We start from the raw sequence: 14,724 nt of genomic DNA on the forward strand, positions 1-14,724 counted from the left end.
AATATCAAAATTAAAATGAATTAAAATCCTAGTGGATAATATGCTAATAAGAAAATTTAGTGGGCTAATGGTCCTAAAATGTAAAAGATGTGCAAAAGAGTTAGACTTGATTTTATATTTTTAAAAATATTTATTGACAGAATCTTTACAAATAAAACATTACATAAAATATATATATATATATAGTAAATATTCTTAAATTCATAGCCCACGGGATGGCCTCTAAGGCTCGCGGGTTGGGCCTACGAGGCTAGTGGGTCAAATGAGGTTGGGTTAAAAAGCGTCGTTCCTAAATGGGCCAAGGGATTTGCCTTCTGGATCGAGCTCGTCACACCTAGCTTGCCTAGTGTGGTTTACCTCTCCTATGTGGTTTGTGAGTTATTGCATAGGAGCGAGAGTTTTACCCTGTGCGCACCAAAAGGTAGCGGCTGCGGGTTTCCCTTGTCATCCAAAAAATAATGGGCCAAAAATATTTGGCCCAACCCCACATAATTCAAGGGTTAGGTTAGGTCGACTTAACGGTCTAAACCAATTTTGATAGCTCTAATTACCACCACCTTTTTGGGGTTTAGGATTCGACACCCTATCTTTGTTGAACTTAGGAGTCGGTGCATTAGAACAACCTTAACTGGAAAACTTTTGCTGGAATTGAGGACGCCTATGTCCACTGGACCTAGAATATGAGAAGTCATCATCATTGATCCTAGCAGACTAATCTAGGGGCTAATTGCAAGCCATGAGCTAGAGAATTGGGCCTTGAAACCCTCCACGAGTGCGCACAGAAGTCGTGAAGGGCACCACGACTCGTGGTGGTGCCCATGATGTCTAGGCAGTAGCTAAAGAAGGCTTCCTACCTCCCACGAGAGCCTAGACGGCTCATGGTGGTCACCACAGATCGTGGGACCACTCGTGGTGGTAAGGTAGTAGCTTCACAAGGCTGCCCAAAATAGGGACCCTCTCCGTGATTCACTAGACGGCTCGCAAAGGCCACCACGGGCCATGGGATGGGTCGTGAACAAGAGGTTGTTTTTAGGGGAAAAGGGGTGGCCCATGACCTATCAAATTAAAGGTCTCTAAGTCCTCTTTCCAACATCGCTAAGTTTGCCCAAATCCCATATCAGAGTAAAAAGTTATGCCCAAAATAATGAAGCACTATCAGGCTGAAATCCTTCACGACCCGTTTGACGGGTCGTGGTGATGATGACGACCCGTGGTGAGCTCTGCCGTAGGTAAAGGTCTTAGGCAGATTTTAGGGAAAAATGTATATTGTCCTCCTCAAGGACCCTTGGTTGGTCCTTGGGGAGTCGTACCTTGACGTTTTGACCCTAAACCTTTAATTCTAAGTACGAAAAGCTAAATTTATGACTCTAACCCTTACGACAAGCTATAGTTAAGCCTACTAGTTTACGGGGTGTTACATGTTTTCACATTTAAAAGAGGAGGAAACTGAGATTCCAAAAGAGTTTAAGAGGAGTTTTGAGTACTATCTCTTTTTAGAGAAATCTTTTGAGTGATTATCTCAAACAAGAGGAAGAGAAATGTTTTTAATCATATGTGCTAAGTTATATTTTAGGAGTAGTATTGAGCATCAATATGGGGGAGAGTTCTAACAACTCATAGCCCCTATAAACCATGTAGCCAACGTGGGTAGAAAGGGTTATACTTTAATTTTAGATGATGCATTATTGCTTTTAAGCATAAACTAGTGGATCCACTTAGTTAGTAGGTCCTATACTCCGGCAAAGTATAGGACAGTTCTGGCAGCGTGGGCTAAACACTATATCATCACACAACTCATAGTGATGGTTGTCGGTTAGAGAATCTCAGTTATATTGTATTTTATTAACAAGCTGAGTTATTATTGTATTCTTCAATACATTGAGCTGCTATCTTCTATTTTAAAAGCTTTTCATAAATTTCATCTTTTATTGTGCTTTATCTTGAGTTGAGTATCTCATTGATGAGTTGAGCCCTATTTCGTTGAGTTGAGTTGAACTATGTTTCACAAAGTTGAGTATCTTATTGCTGAGTTGAGCCCTATTTATCTGAGTTGAATTGAACTATGTTTCCTTGATTTGAGTATCCTATTCTTGAGGGGAGATTGAGTTCAGTTGAGTGAGTTTGAGAAGAGGTAAGTATGTTTCTTTTCCATCAGTTGAAGCTTATGTTTATGGTTTAGAATTCCCCTTACATGCTAGTACATTTCATGTACTGATGCCATTTGACCTGCATCTTTTATGATGCAAATACATGTATTCAGGGTCATCAAGAAAAGCTTCGTTGATACCACTTGCAATTCGAGTTTTGCTATGGTGAGCCTCCTTGCTTCCGAAGGATTCCAATTACTTTCAGTTTTGTTCGGATGTCGTGGGTCTTGTCCTGATTTTCATTTTTGTCATTTAAAGGCTTCATAGATAGACAGTAGAGTTTGAGAAGTTTGTTTCATTTATTTTGTTAAATGTTTTAAAGACTTGAGTTGCCTATTTTTGGCTAGTTGAATATAATATTATATTCAGAGTTAATCATTTGAGTTAAAACTTTGTATTTTGAGTTCAATTAATTTTAATCAGTTTTAAGAATAGTAAGCTTGAGTTAGTCTTCTGCTTGTAGTCAGCCAGGATGAAGGTTCTCAAGGGTGTAGGCTCGGGTCATGAAAAAGTAATTGCTTGGAAATGTAATATTGTAATCCTTCCTTCATTTAGCTTCAACAATTTAGCTTTAAAAAAATAAAATCTCGTCTTTCATCTCTGACACAGAAAGCCATAGAACTTTAGCTTTTGCTTCAAGACTCTCTTTGGCCTATAAGTTTGGTCTAAAGAAAATTCAAATGGCGTGTACAAATATTCTCTTGTATAATTACCTAACATCTCCTCGACGGTTGACACGAAACATTATAATGTCATGACCTCTTGTATTATTTCTTACTCATTATTTTGATGAAAATTACATATCTAATCTTTATATTATTTTTTACACTAATAGTTTGAAAGTGTTAATTTGCAGGTTGAAACTGAATTACAAATTAATTCAAATCTGGTTCCTGTCCATGGAACACAGTTTTTATGTTTTTGTCAAAAACATGCTGAAGGTACTTGGATTATTAAGGATGTGTCCATCGACACAATCAAAGAAGGTTCACAACAATATAAAATTGAAAAATGTGGAAGGCTCTCTTCTGGTTGCATTATTCAAGATATGCCTAATGGTTACTCTAAGGTAATTAAACTTAAATTGATTTTTAATCTGCGTCTCATGCAGGTCTTCATAATTTCAAGTTTTTTTTTAATGATTGGGTTTCTTGTTCATTCTATATTGAGAATTTTCTAAAATTGATTCTCTTGACATTTCCTTCTAGTTTTTATTTTTGCTTGACAATTTCTTATATAGAGTCAGTTGAGTCCACTGAAAGTTGTATCTTAATTCTGAACGTTATATTTGTATTTTGTGTTTTAAGATGCTTTTGTAATTCTTGAAATTACACCATCATCAAATTCATAGCAATACATTTTGTGTTTTCATAATTAGTAGACTTTTAATTAGAAATGAGATCATTGAGAATATTCTATATCTTTTAATTATAAATTTATAATCTATGAATTAAGGTATATCATTACTTTCAGATTTGTTTGAATTAATACATTTAGATACACAATTATGTTACTTTCACTACAAGAAAAACAACCTCCAAGGAAGGGAAATCTGGTCCCTAAATGTCTAATTCTGGTCCCTAATGATCAATTGCGACGGGAAAACGTTGGTCGCCACCCGTCCTAAAGGTTAAATGGGACGGGCTTAATTAGCTGGTCGGTAAATGTCTTTTGGGATGGGGTAAAACATTGGTCGTTACATGTTTTTTAAAGACGACATTTCTGGTCTCAAATAGACGATTTATATGATGTAAAAGTTTTCACTTTCTAGTCGATAATCTTCTTTAGCGACTAGCAACAACCTGGTCCTTGTACTCTTTAGAGACGAGAATAGTCTGGTCTTAGATGTCTTTTAGAGACGAGCAATTCTTCTGGTCTTACATTATCCTTTTGAGAGGAACAACATTTCTAATCCTAAACTAACTTTTAGAGACAAGCAATAATTCTGGTCTCCAATTGACCACCAAGGGTTCTGAAGCTCGATATCACAAAAACAAATCATCTAAAAATATAGAATTACTACTGAAAATCTCAATTGAAAAAGATGATAGAGGGAGAATTAATTGCAATAAATCAATTTACATCTCAGATGTTAGTTTCAATATTTTCTAAGAAAAAAACTTAGCTAACATTTGAGCTAGACTATAATATCAGTATTCCATAACATTTATAGTAAAACAGTAATGAGTTTGTGCATCTTCTAAACTTGTATCTTCACTTGTAACTTCAATCTTTAAAATTTGCAATTACAAAATTTTGAGATAACGTTAAATAACGATTGATATAATAATATACACCAACACAAGCATATTGGCTTGTGAAAACGACACGCTGAAAAGTATATGGACCAGATAGGCCTACATGAATATGGTATTATGCAAATGGACAGTTTCTCTTTACATAAGATGTATCTGTATATTAGAGGTGTTTACCCTGAATTCTCTTGGAGAAGGATTGTGTGACAATGAAGGTGCTCTTAGATGTATCTTCATTTTGTTCTTGGCTCTACATAGAAACTACATACCTAAGACAAGATTGCAAAGTGGACTAATATGGAAGATATGTCAACCTTGCTCTGTTCAAACCATCCAGAAACACTTGATCACTTACTATTTTATTGTAAATACCTGTTGTTATTTGGGGAAATACTCAACTTGAAAGGACTGAGAAGAGTTGTAACATAATGGACTAAGGAAATTCAATGAGTTGTGATAAATGCAAGAGGTCAGTTGTTGCAAATCTCTATAGAGTCTTTGAGCTCATATTGTCCATGGGTTGAGAATGAATTGAACTTTCCGAACTACTGGAGAAAAATGAAGCTATTTCCAAAAGAAAGCAAGAACTGATGGTAGTTGATCATATTCATTATACAGTAAGTTTTTTTCAAAGTGAATAAGCAGAAGAAATTATCTAAGAAAATGCAACACCTTGAGAGGCATCCAAGTGAAGATTGAAGCTTCTATATATTAGCTCTTTATGTTTTATCCGCTAGTCATGTATGAACTATTATGCAAATAAGTCTACCTGCAATGCTTGGGGCAGTTTGCCAAAGCTTGCAGCAACCTTGTACCTAATGTGATTTGCCTGGTGGGTAAGTAAAACTATTTGCTTACCAAAAAAAACATATGTAAATTGTACACTAGAATTAATTAAACTTCTCACCTCAAAAAGAGTCTAAATTTTGTCAAGTGTTATTCTGAAACATCAACCGAGTTGCAAGAATATAAGCAAAATTAACAAAAAAATTAAAAATCTATTTAGAAGAAACATAATTAAACAGAACTGGTCAGAAAATAGAAACAAATAGACTAAATATTGAAACGAAAAAATAGAGAAGTTGTGCAGCTACGCAGAAAAAAATGAAGTTGAGAAAGCGATTAGTTCTTTTGATCTTTTCCCAACTTGGGAAAAGCTTTCTTTTTCAATGCCTGAAGTGGAGGATACTGTAATAGTGTGTGCAGCTGGGTAGAAAATAAAAAAATAGAGCAGTTATATATGCGCGTGCATGAACAATGTTCCAACAATCAATCCAAGTAGTTCACACCCACAAGCCCTATTCAATAAAGTGTTTTAAGTAAAAAAAAGTTCCTACAAGTATGCATCATTAGATTAACTAAAATGGATAAAATTTATGTGGTCAAATTTGAGCCCTAAGAAGTTGTGCTCAACTGTGCATAAATAGAAAACAGAGCATGAATAAATTGTGTGGAGCTCTGCAAAAAAAATATTAGAGGAAGAAGAAGTTTTGCAACTATGGTTAACTGTCAAAAAAAATTAAAGTTGTGCAATGGTTCTTATAGTACTACCATGTTATCTTACTCACTCTGATTTGATAAAACCATACTCACTCTTATTTGAAGAAAACCATCAGTTAACTTTATCTCCATGAAATGCAGATCAACCAAATGATATCAAACACCTAAAGTAATATAGTGTTTTTTTTAAAAGTACATCTATTCTGAATACGTGAAATCTTGTATACACCAATGCATATAGACTCCTCAATTTTAGGGTTAATATTCAAGATATAACCACCCGTATCAGTCTCATTACTTCCAATTTTACTCATGCACATGCTATCATTTCCATGTTCTTAAATATAAATAGTATGTTTCAAAATTACATGAAACACAGAGTGATCAGAACAAAATTTAACTTCAAAACTTCCTTAATGAAACAAGCATCATTCCTTGAGGTATGATTTCAAATAAAGGAGAATCAACCACTAAAAGAATTCAACTACACAAAATTGCAGAAGAACAAAAGCAACAAAATTGAAAAAAAAATAGCATTGAAAAGTTCATAAAACTTCTTGGCGAAGAATTTATTCTGGCCGAGAGTCAAGTATTGTTTAATGGAACTAATTGAGCTACATGTCACCTTTATAATGCTCGTTTTAGAGTGTTCTTCAGGCATTTGGACCAGTCTACTTAGATGAATGCCAATTCAGAGGAAAACACTATGTTGGAATGAAGAAGTTAACTGGACAGTTACTCATTTCAAATGTAAAAATGATACAGAAGAAGTGTTACGCATGACTATAGAAATAACTCTGTATTATATATTGCAAGCAAGAATTATAAAGTGATCAGGCAAGAAGAGCAAAGAAGCAGCACTATAATCAAGCATATAATTTGAGACATCCTTTTGGTTAATCTGATAATTGATTTTCCCTCTTGAAATTTTGTGTTCAAAATGTGAACCTTTTGACTCCAGAATCATTCGAACACTATTTAGCATCTCCACCTATTCAATTGATTCAATACTAAAGTTGTCAAACCCCTCATACAACTATAAATTAAGTCTAATAACAAGTAAACAAACAGGATTCAACCCCATAAAAACAGTAATCTTTAGTAAATATGTTTGGAAAAAGGCAATGAAACTGAGCACAAAACTAAGACAATATAACATACTGAGAAACTAAAGGGACAAAAAAAGTTTGATGATAACGGAAACCCGCAACCCTTATCCTTTGGCACGCATAGGATAAAACACTGATTTTTTAAACAGATCCAGACGTCTGCTAGCTTGGACTTATCTCTATATATAGCAAAACAACAGTTTCACTAGCAAAATATTAAACAAGTAATCTTTTGCTTCAAAGCCCCACAATCTCTTTCTACCATGGATATAAACATAAAACAAGAAATCATATAAACGAAACCTGAAACTGATCCTTACACTCTGTTTGAATGTCTTTAACCAATTTAAAAAGACCATTAGTTTAGCGCACAACTAATGGAAGAAAAGTAACTTGAATAAAAGCAAATAAACAAATTCACAAATACAACTTATGGAAGAGAAGAGTAACTAGATTGGAAAACAGCATACATAAAATTCTATCTCGAGCTGAGCTACGACGACACAAAGAAGAAGACACCTACCTGCCTCAAGTTTATGGCAGACTGCAATGGGATACTCTACCTTCGCTGAGATTAGGGCAGAGCTGCGGTGGGAAAGAAAGAGCGTTCTGAAAGAGATGTGAGATTAGGGCAACTTTTTAATTTTTTGGGAAAAGGCTCAAAAATACCCTTCAACTTTGTTTTATTAGTTGACTTTACCCTCGCCGTTTAAATGAAGTTAATTTTACCCCTCCCGTTACTAATTTCACCAAATTTACCCCTCAATTGGATGGAAAATCCAAATCAACTAAAATTACCCAATTTCAAGTAAATGACCCGATTTTCTCCTTTAATCCGAATCCGACCCATTTATATCAAATTAAAATCTCCATCTCACAAACCTACCAGAAAACCCAAACCGAAACCCACCACAGTCTCCTGCTCAGTCACACCAGACCCATGGACACTCAGCGACGACAACAGCAAGAACCTCAACAAACCAAAACCCATATCAAAAACACCCTAAGAATCCATTTTTCGACGACAACGCTCGTCGCATTATCAAAGCTAAAGCTCAATATTTAAGCGCGTTGAGGCGGAACCAAGGCTCACAAGCTATGACACCCAAATGATTAAGCGAACCCCTGAGCAGATGGTGCAGTACTTAGAAGACGATAGAAATGGGAATTTGTACGGGAAACATGTGATTGCGGCTATTAAGAGAGTAAGAAGTCTTTCGGTCAAAGCTGAAGGGTCATATGATATGAGGGAAGTGATGGGTTCTTTTGTTACGAAGCTTACTTTTAGAGAGATGTGTGTTGTGCTCAAAGAACAAAGGGGTTGGCGACAAGTCAGAGATTTTTTCGCTTGGCGTGGAGAGGGTGATGTTTGAGAGCTGTTTCAGGTCGGTTTCGCGGCTGTTTGAATGATTCCGGCGGTGGGTGGTTTGCTTAATGTTGTTCCAGCTTGGAACTGGCTGGAAATGGAGAAGAAAGGTTTTGTTGTCGTCACCGGAAAGTAGAGGAAAATGGGCTTGTTGTTAATATTTTCTGCTTGATGTCGTTTCTGGTTTTTGGGGGTTTTGAGTGGTGGTTTCAGGTGATCGTTTGGAGGTTGTTTTGGTGGTGTTTCGCCGGAAAACGGAGAAAATGAATGGGATTGCCGGAGCTTGATTTGGGGTTTTAATTTGGTATAAATGGGTCGGGTTCGGATTAAAAAGAGAAAAAATTGGGTTATTTAATTGAAATTGGGTAATTTTAGTTGATTTGGGTTTTTCATCCAATTGAGGGGTAAATTTGGTGAAATTAGTAACGGGAGGGGTAAAATTAACTTCATTTTAACGGCGAGGATAAAGTCAACTAATAAAACAAAGTTGAAGGGTATTTTTGACCCTTTTCCCTAATTTTTATTTCAATATACTGTATTTTGTTTTGGTACCTAAGATTTTGTTAATAGAAAAGTTTTGATTTAAAAAATAATTTAGTACTTAATAAATTTGGCCAGTTTCTCCAAATACTTCCTTGCAAGGCCTTTAATTATATAATTTAAGACCAGTTACTTAATTCTTTAGGGACGATATTTAGTACCTTCACAATAAAATACATAAATAAAGACCATATTATACCCTCGTCCTAATATATATACTTTTAGAGATGAAATTATTAGCTTATCCCTAAATGTTGGTCATAAATAAGGGTTTTTCTTGTAGTGTTTCTTTTGCAAAAAATTGCCTACAATGTTCCTCTAAATTTTAGATCTTGTGTCTGACATAAAAATTGTGCACGCTCCCTGCTATCATATTTATTTGTAACACCATCATGAATTTTTTGGTAGGATACATTCCTTGTGATTGAGTCCATGATTTGATTGCTGAGTTTTCTAAGTTGTCTCAAACAATGATTATTTTACTTTAATTGGTAATTAGGTTAATAGTTCATGTAAGTTAATATTTTTTTATTTAGTGACTTAATATTGATATAATATTTTCAGATTATTTTGATCGAGCATATGGAATATGATGAAATTTTTGTTCATCATTTGTATCTCCCTTTGATCAGAGATGGTCTAGGATTTGGTGCACAAAGGTGGATGTCCTCTTTCCAAAGGAAATTTGTGTTCCTGAGAGTGATGGCATCATTTGTTGATTCCACATGTAATCATGAATATTTTAATATTGCGCAAGTCCTTACACATTTGAATACCAATTAGAAAAAATGAATTTTGATAAATTTTTATTTTGGGCAGTTGATTCAAAGGGTAAGATAGGTATGGGAGTATTGTCTCAACGAATGGCTCACAATTTTTGTGTAGGAATTTGTGCAACCTCTTGCCAGTGGAAAACAATTTAAATAGAAAATGTACAAGATGAAAATTTAATGATGAAGAAGAATATAAGTGACCCTGGTGAACCTATCGGTGTGATTTTAAGTGCCACAAAGACAATTCAATTGCCAATAAAACCACAATGTTTGTTTGAATTCTTCACTAATAAAAATATGAGTAGCCAATGGGATATCTTATCCTATAGTGGTCTTATACAAAATATTGTCCATATTACTAAGGGTCAAAATCTTGAGAGTAGCGTCTCTCTGTTATGTGCTGATGTGAGTGATCAATTGGTGCTTATTTTAGAAACATGACAGAGTTTATTCTTTTATCTTATTGTTGATTTATTAATAAGATTTTTTAAATTTGAAAATGTAGGGGGTTGACATCATTGCTAATCAAAATAACATGTTGATCTTTCAAGACACTTGCACGGATGCAACAGGTTCTCTTTTAGTCTATGCAATAGTTGATTCTTCAAAAATGAACATGGTGTTGACGGGGGGGGGGACTCTTCTTGTGTGGATTTCTTTTCCAGTGGAATTTCGATAGTTCCTAATTTATCTCAAAATTATTCTGCAGTTAATAACAATGGTGGAAATGATTATGAATTTTATAGTGGATGACTGATGACTGTGAGGTTTTAAATGTTGGTGAACAATCTTCCCACAACAGATCTTCCAGAGAAGTCAATCATAGATGCAAATGACGTCATCTCTCATAAAATTCATAAGATTAAAACTGCTCTCAAATGCAAGTGATTCTTCAAGATGAATTGTTATCTATTGATCTTTTTTGACTCCTTTTATTTTATCTTATTTTGATTCATAGAAGAGGGATATTGAATATCAAACTTGTGTGTGAAACTACATAACAAATAAATAAGTAATGGTTTGGTATCAACTAATTTTCTTTGAATATTAAGAGCTAGCTCTTGATTCCTATTTATTATGTTTATTTTTGAATAATGAGATATTATTGAATCATTCTTCTTTTTTTGTGTAGAGTCTTGAATAACATTACAATGTTTTTAATGTCAATAATAATATATATGGCAGTATTGTATTATGCTCTTTTAAGTTTATGTAGGAAGTATCTTTTTGATTATTTATTTCTTGTTTGGTTATTATTTTTCTTGCTAAGTCTTAACTTCAAGCGTACTTGATAATAAAATGAGTGAAATCAATAAAGGTATGAATCCCACATTTAGTGGTAAGTACTAACATTTGCATGTGATGTCTTCAAAATTGTAATAGTTTTTAAGGTTGAAATTTTGAATATTAAAACAATAGAAATGAATTGAAATTGTTGTAAAGGAAAACAACTTATGCTCACCCGAAAAAGTGCATTCAATTGCTTTTGGTGTAAAAATATTCTTGTATTATAAAGTGAATAAAACTAATGAATTTTAAGATGAAAAGAGATACGTCAAACTATATCGACAAGTTTGAATCTCTAAATTATATGTTAAACCTTTTCATTATCAAAACTCTCAATGATAATATCATTCCCAAATTCAGCTAATATTTTTATTAGGAAAAAAGAACAAATATACCTCCGAACTATCGTAAATGGTATGCAGATATCATCCGTCATACTTTTGGGACATTGGTACCCCTGTGGTCCAAAAACTAGAGTATATATATCCTTCATACTGACGGACATACACATGTCATAATCTTATCCACCGACCTGACATTTATTAAATATCATATTGTCGGATAAGATTGCGCCGCGCGTCCCTATTTAGTCTTTCGTTAGAGTGAAGGGCATATATGCTCTAGTTTTGGACGATAGGTGCACCAATGTCCAAAAAGTATGACAGAGGGTGTCTGCATATCATTTACGTCAGCATTTGTCCTTTTTCCTTTCTTATTATTATAGGAACAAAATTAATGTCTCATGATTTAAAATTACTTGTGAAACAAGTAGCTAAATACATTTTAACTAACATTTTATATGATTATTAGGATTTAATATTTCAAAATGCAAGTGATATAGAAAATTTTATTGGATCGATACAAAAACTCGATATTCAATATAGAAAATCATCAAAATTATCATATTATTTTAGTTCATAATTTTCATACTAGAGTCCTGACATCAATGATCCTGCAACTAAAATTAGTTTCTTGTCCTTTTAGAGAAGATTTATTTTTTTTTAGGAACTTTATGAATATATTCTCTTAATTTTACTTTTCATTATTTATGGTATGTATTCTAGAATTTATTTTTAATTACATAAATTTAGTTCTTCTCATAAAGTGACAAGTTTATTAATTCATGTAGGCAAAGAATTATTTTTGCTTCTAAATTCAAATTTAATTATCTTCATTTATATGATTTCGTCTTTTAGAACCTCATCCAATCTGATAGACGGACCTTATCTCTATTTTAATTTATTTCCATTATTAACATGCATAATGTGAACACAAACAGTGATAAGTCCTAAAACATGCCTTTAAGTAACACAAGTGCAGAAATACAATATAAATACCCCAAAGAGTTGGTGATATGAGTTAAGAGCACCTTTGACACCACATGATTATCAAAATATTAAAAAAACAATAAAATATAAAGGAGCAAATCCAACCAAATCACTTTGGTTATAATCATATGATTCATTAAGAATAATTTGCATTATATTAGATATCGTAGGAAAGCATAAACTCTAATATTGTTTATAATACACTACAATATTTGTGGATTTAATCCATCAATTACCACGTATTTCAACAAAGTTTCTATAACATAGTATAAAGACTAAAGATTGTGGTAATAACTTTGAGATGTAAAGTATATGATTAAAGCACAATGATTATGTCTCTACAATAAAATGCACCTTTCTCCGGTTTTAGCGAACCTTTCTTCAGTTTTAATGCAATTATAAATAATTTTCTTTCTAATTATTCACTCAGCCCCTAAAGTATCACTTAACCTTTTTCAAGAGTTAAAGAATTTATCTCAATATGATGTTCCTACAAAAATACGAGTAATTAGATAAGAATAGCTAATTATGACATGTTTTTTCAACTTATTCCTAAGCAAATCTATTAAAGAAGGGTGAGCACCTTGATTTTATGAAACTCTCTTTTATCGAATTCTAATCCATTTTCCCAAGAAAAGCTAAGATATTATGACACGGGCTAATGTTTACAACTATCAACCAATCAAGAAGTACAAGAAAAAGGTTAGCATCTTAATTATGGAAAATGCAACACACGAAGACCTAAGAACATTACACCCCCATTGGGTTTACAATCTCTAGAAAATTTATCCACTCATAAGGAAACAAAATGACAATAACAATCATATTACTATATACCAAAAGTAGAAAGCCCCTTATAAATCTAAAGTCAAAATGCCAAAATATGATTGAGAAATTAAAGGACTATATTTCTGTAACACCCCAGAAATTTTTTGAGCTAAGACTTGAACCATCCTTCGTAATGAGTAAGTTTTTTTGTAAAGGAATTAAAAATTTCTTAAGTATTAAAGTCAGGTCACTAGATGTATCACCTTGAGTTTCAAAAAGAACTAAATTGGAAATAGCATAAATCTAAAATTTTGCAAGTTACGCTAAGTATGAGTTTTGGGTTGACTTCAAACAACTATAACTCCTAGCTCAGGATGAGTTAGGTATACAACTAGATACCGTAGGAAATATCTTTGAATTATCTTTCCAACGCCATAGAGTTTGCTCAGTTTCGATTTTCTATGAGGGAGATATGTGCATTCGAAGTTGGGCTGTCTAGATAAAGAAAGTCAAAACTGGATTTTTAGAAGGGTATTTTGGTCTTGTCCTTACCAAATCAGATTTCATTCATTTTTAGTAAGGTTTTAACGGTCTAATCCTATTGGGTTCAGTTTTATAATCCTAAAATTAGCCTTTTAGTTGAGAGTTCAGGAAGAGAAAAGAAGAGAAAAAAGGAGATGATCAAAGCGTTCGTCGAGAGTCTTGCGTTTTGTTGCGGATTTTCGCCATGGTTTAATCCCTAAGAGGTATGTAAGCTTCCATAGTGTTGGATTAGTTCACCCACATGCCAATCATGTTATTTTCAGCAAAAATTCATTCTTGAAGTTGAAAGATTAGAGTTCTTGATGAGTTCTTGATAGGTGTTCTTGAAGTTAGCATCGAGTTGATAAGGACAATGAGATAGAGCCCCTTCTTCCAGTGCAATACGGAGGATCATCCAAAGTGAACTCATGAGATGGAAGCCACTCCGTCAATGCAATAGGGTGGGTTTCTAGAAGTAATCTCCCTATCCCATAACTATGTGCTAACATAGGACTTAGCTAATGGATCCACGTAGACGCTAATACATTTAGTCCTACCTTAGGCAAGCAGGACACCTTCTTTCGGTGTGGGGTTACATGACACCGGATTCCATGTAGCTCACATGGTCTATGTCGGTTATGACTACTCTTCCCTAAATGAAATATAAGGAATGAGACTTGAACTATACTATGAATTCTTGGTGATTTTACTTAGTAGGAGTGGGGGTATGGGACTTCACTTTCACATTGCACAAGTAGACTTAGTAGGATTTTGTAGGATAGTTCCGTTATATTGTGATGAGATTCAAACGCATACGTATGTCTTGAATGGTTGGTTGTTATGAATGACTATCCTTGTATTCAAAGTAATGTTCATAACTATCGCTGTATTGGTGACTAATGATTATATTGAGGTCTAAAGATGCTAAGCATGACCAAGGTAGCTTCAAGGGGGTACTGAGTAGGGTTGGTATTATGGGATGCCAACCATACCTTGCACAAGTGTTCCTTATAGATTGCTAAGGTGTCGATATTATCATGTAATGAGTGTAAGAGTGATTATGGCTTGTATTATACATTGTAAATGATGTTGGTTTCTAAACATGACAAAGGCATACTTTTTAAATAAA

At 33.8% G+C, this 14,724-nt stretch overlaps 1 pseudogene; it reads left to right on the forward strand.

Annotated features, from left to right (window-relative positions):
• The first annotated feature begins 878 nt into the window (after positions 1-878).
• LOC125810355 (homeobox-leucine zipper protein HDG1-like) lies at positions 879-10,578 on the forward strand (annotated as a pseudogene).
• The last annotated feature ends 4,146 nt before the right edge of the window (positions 10,579-14,724 follow it).

Source organism: Solanum verrucosum, unplaced genomic scaffold, assembly GCF_900185275.1.
Source record: "Solanum verrucosum unplaced genomic scaffold, falcon-dt-bn FXZP01000038.1, whole genome shotgun sequence".
Lineage (NCBI taxonomy): Eukaryota > Viridiplantae > Streptophyta > Magnoliopsida > Solanales > Solanaceae > Solanum > Solanum verrucosum.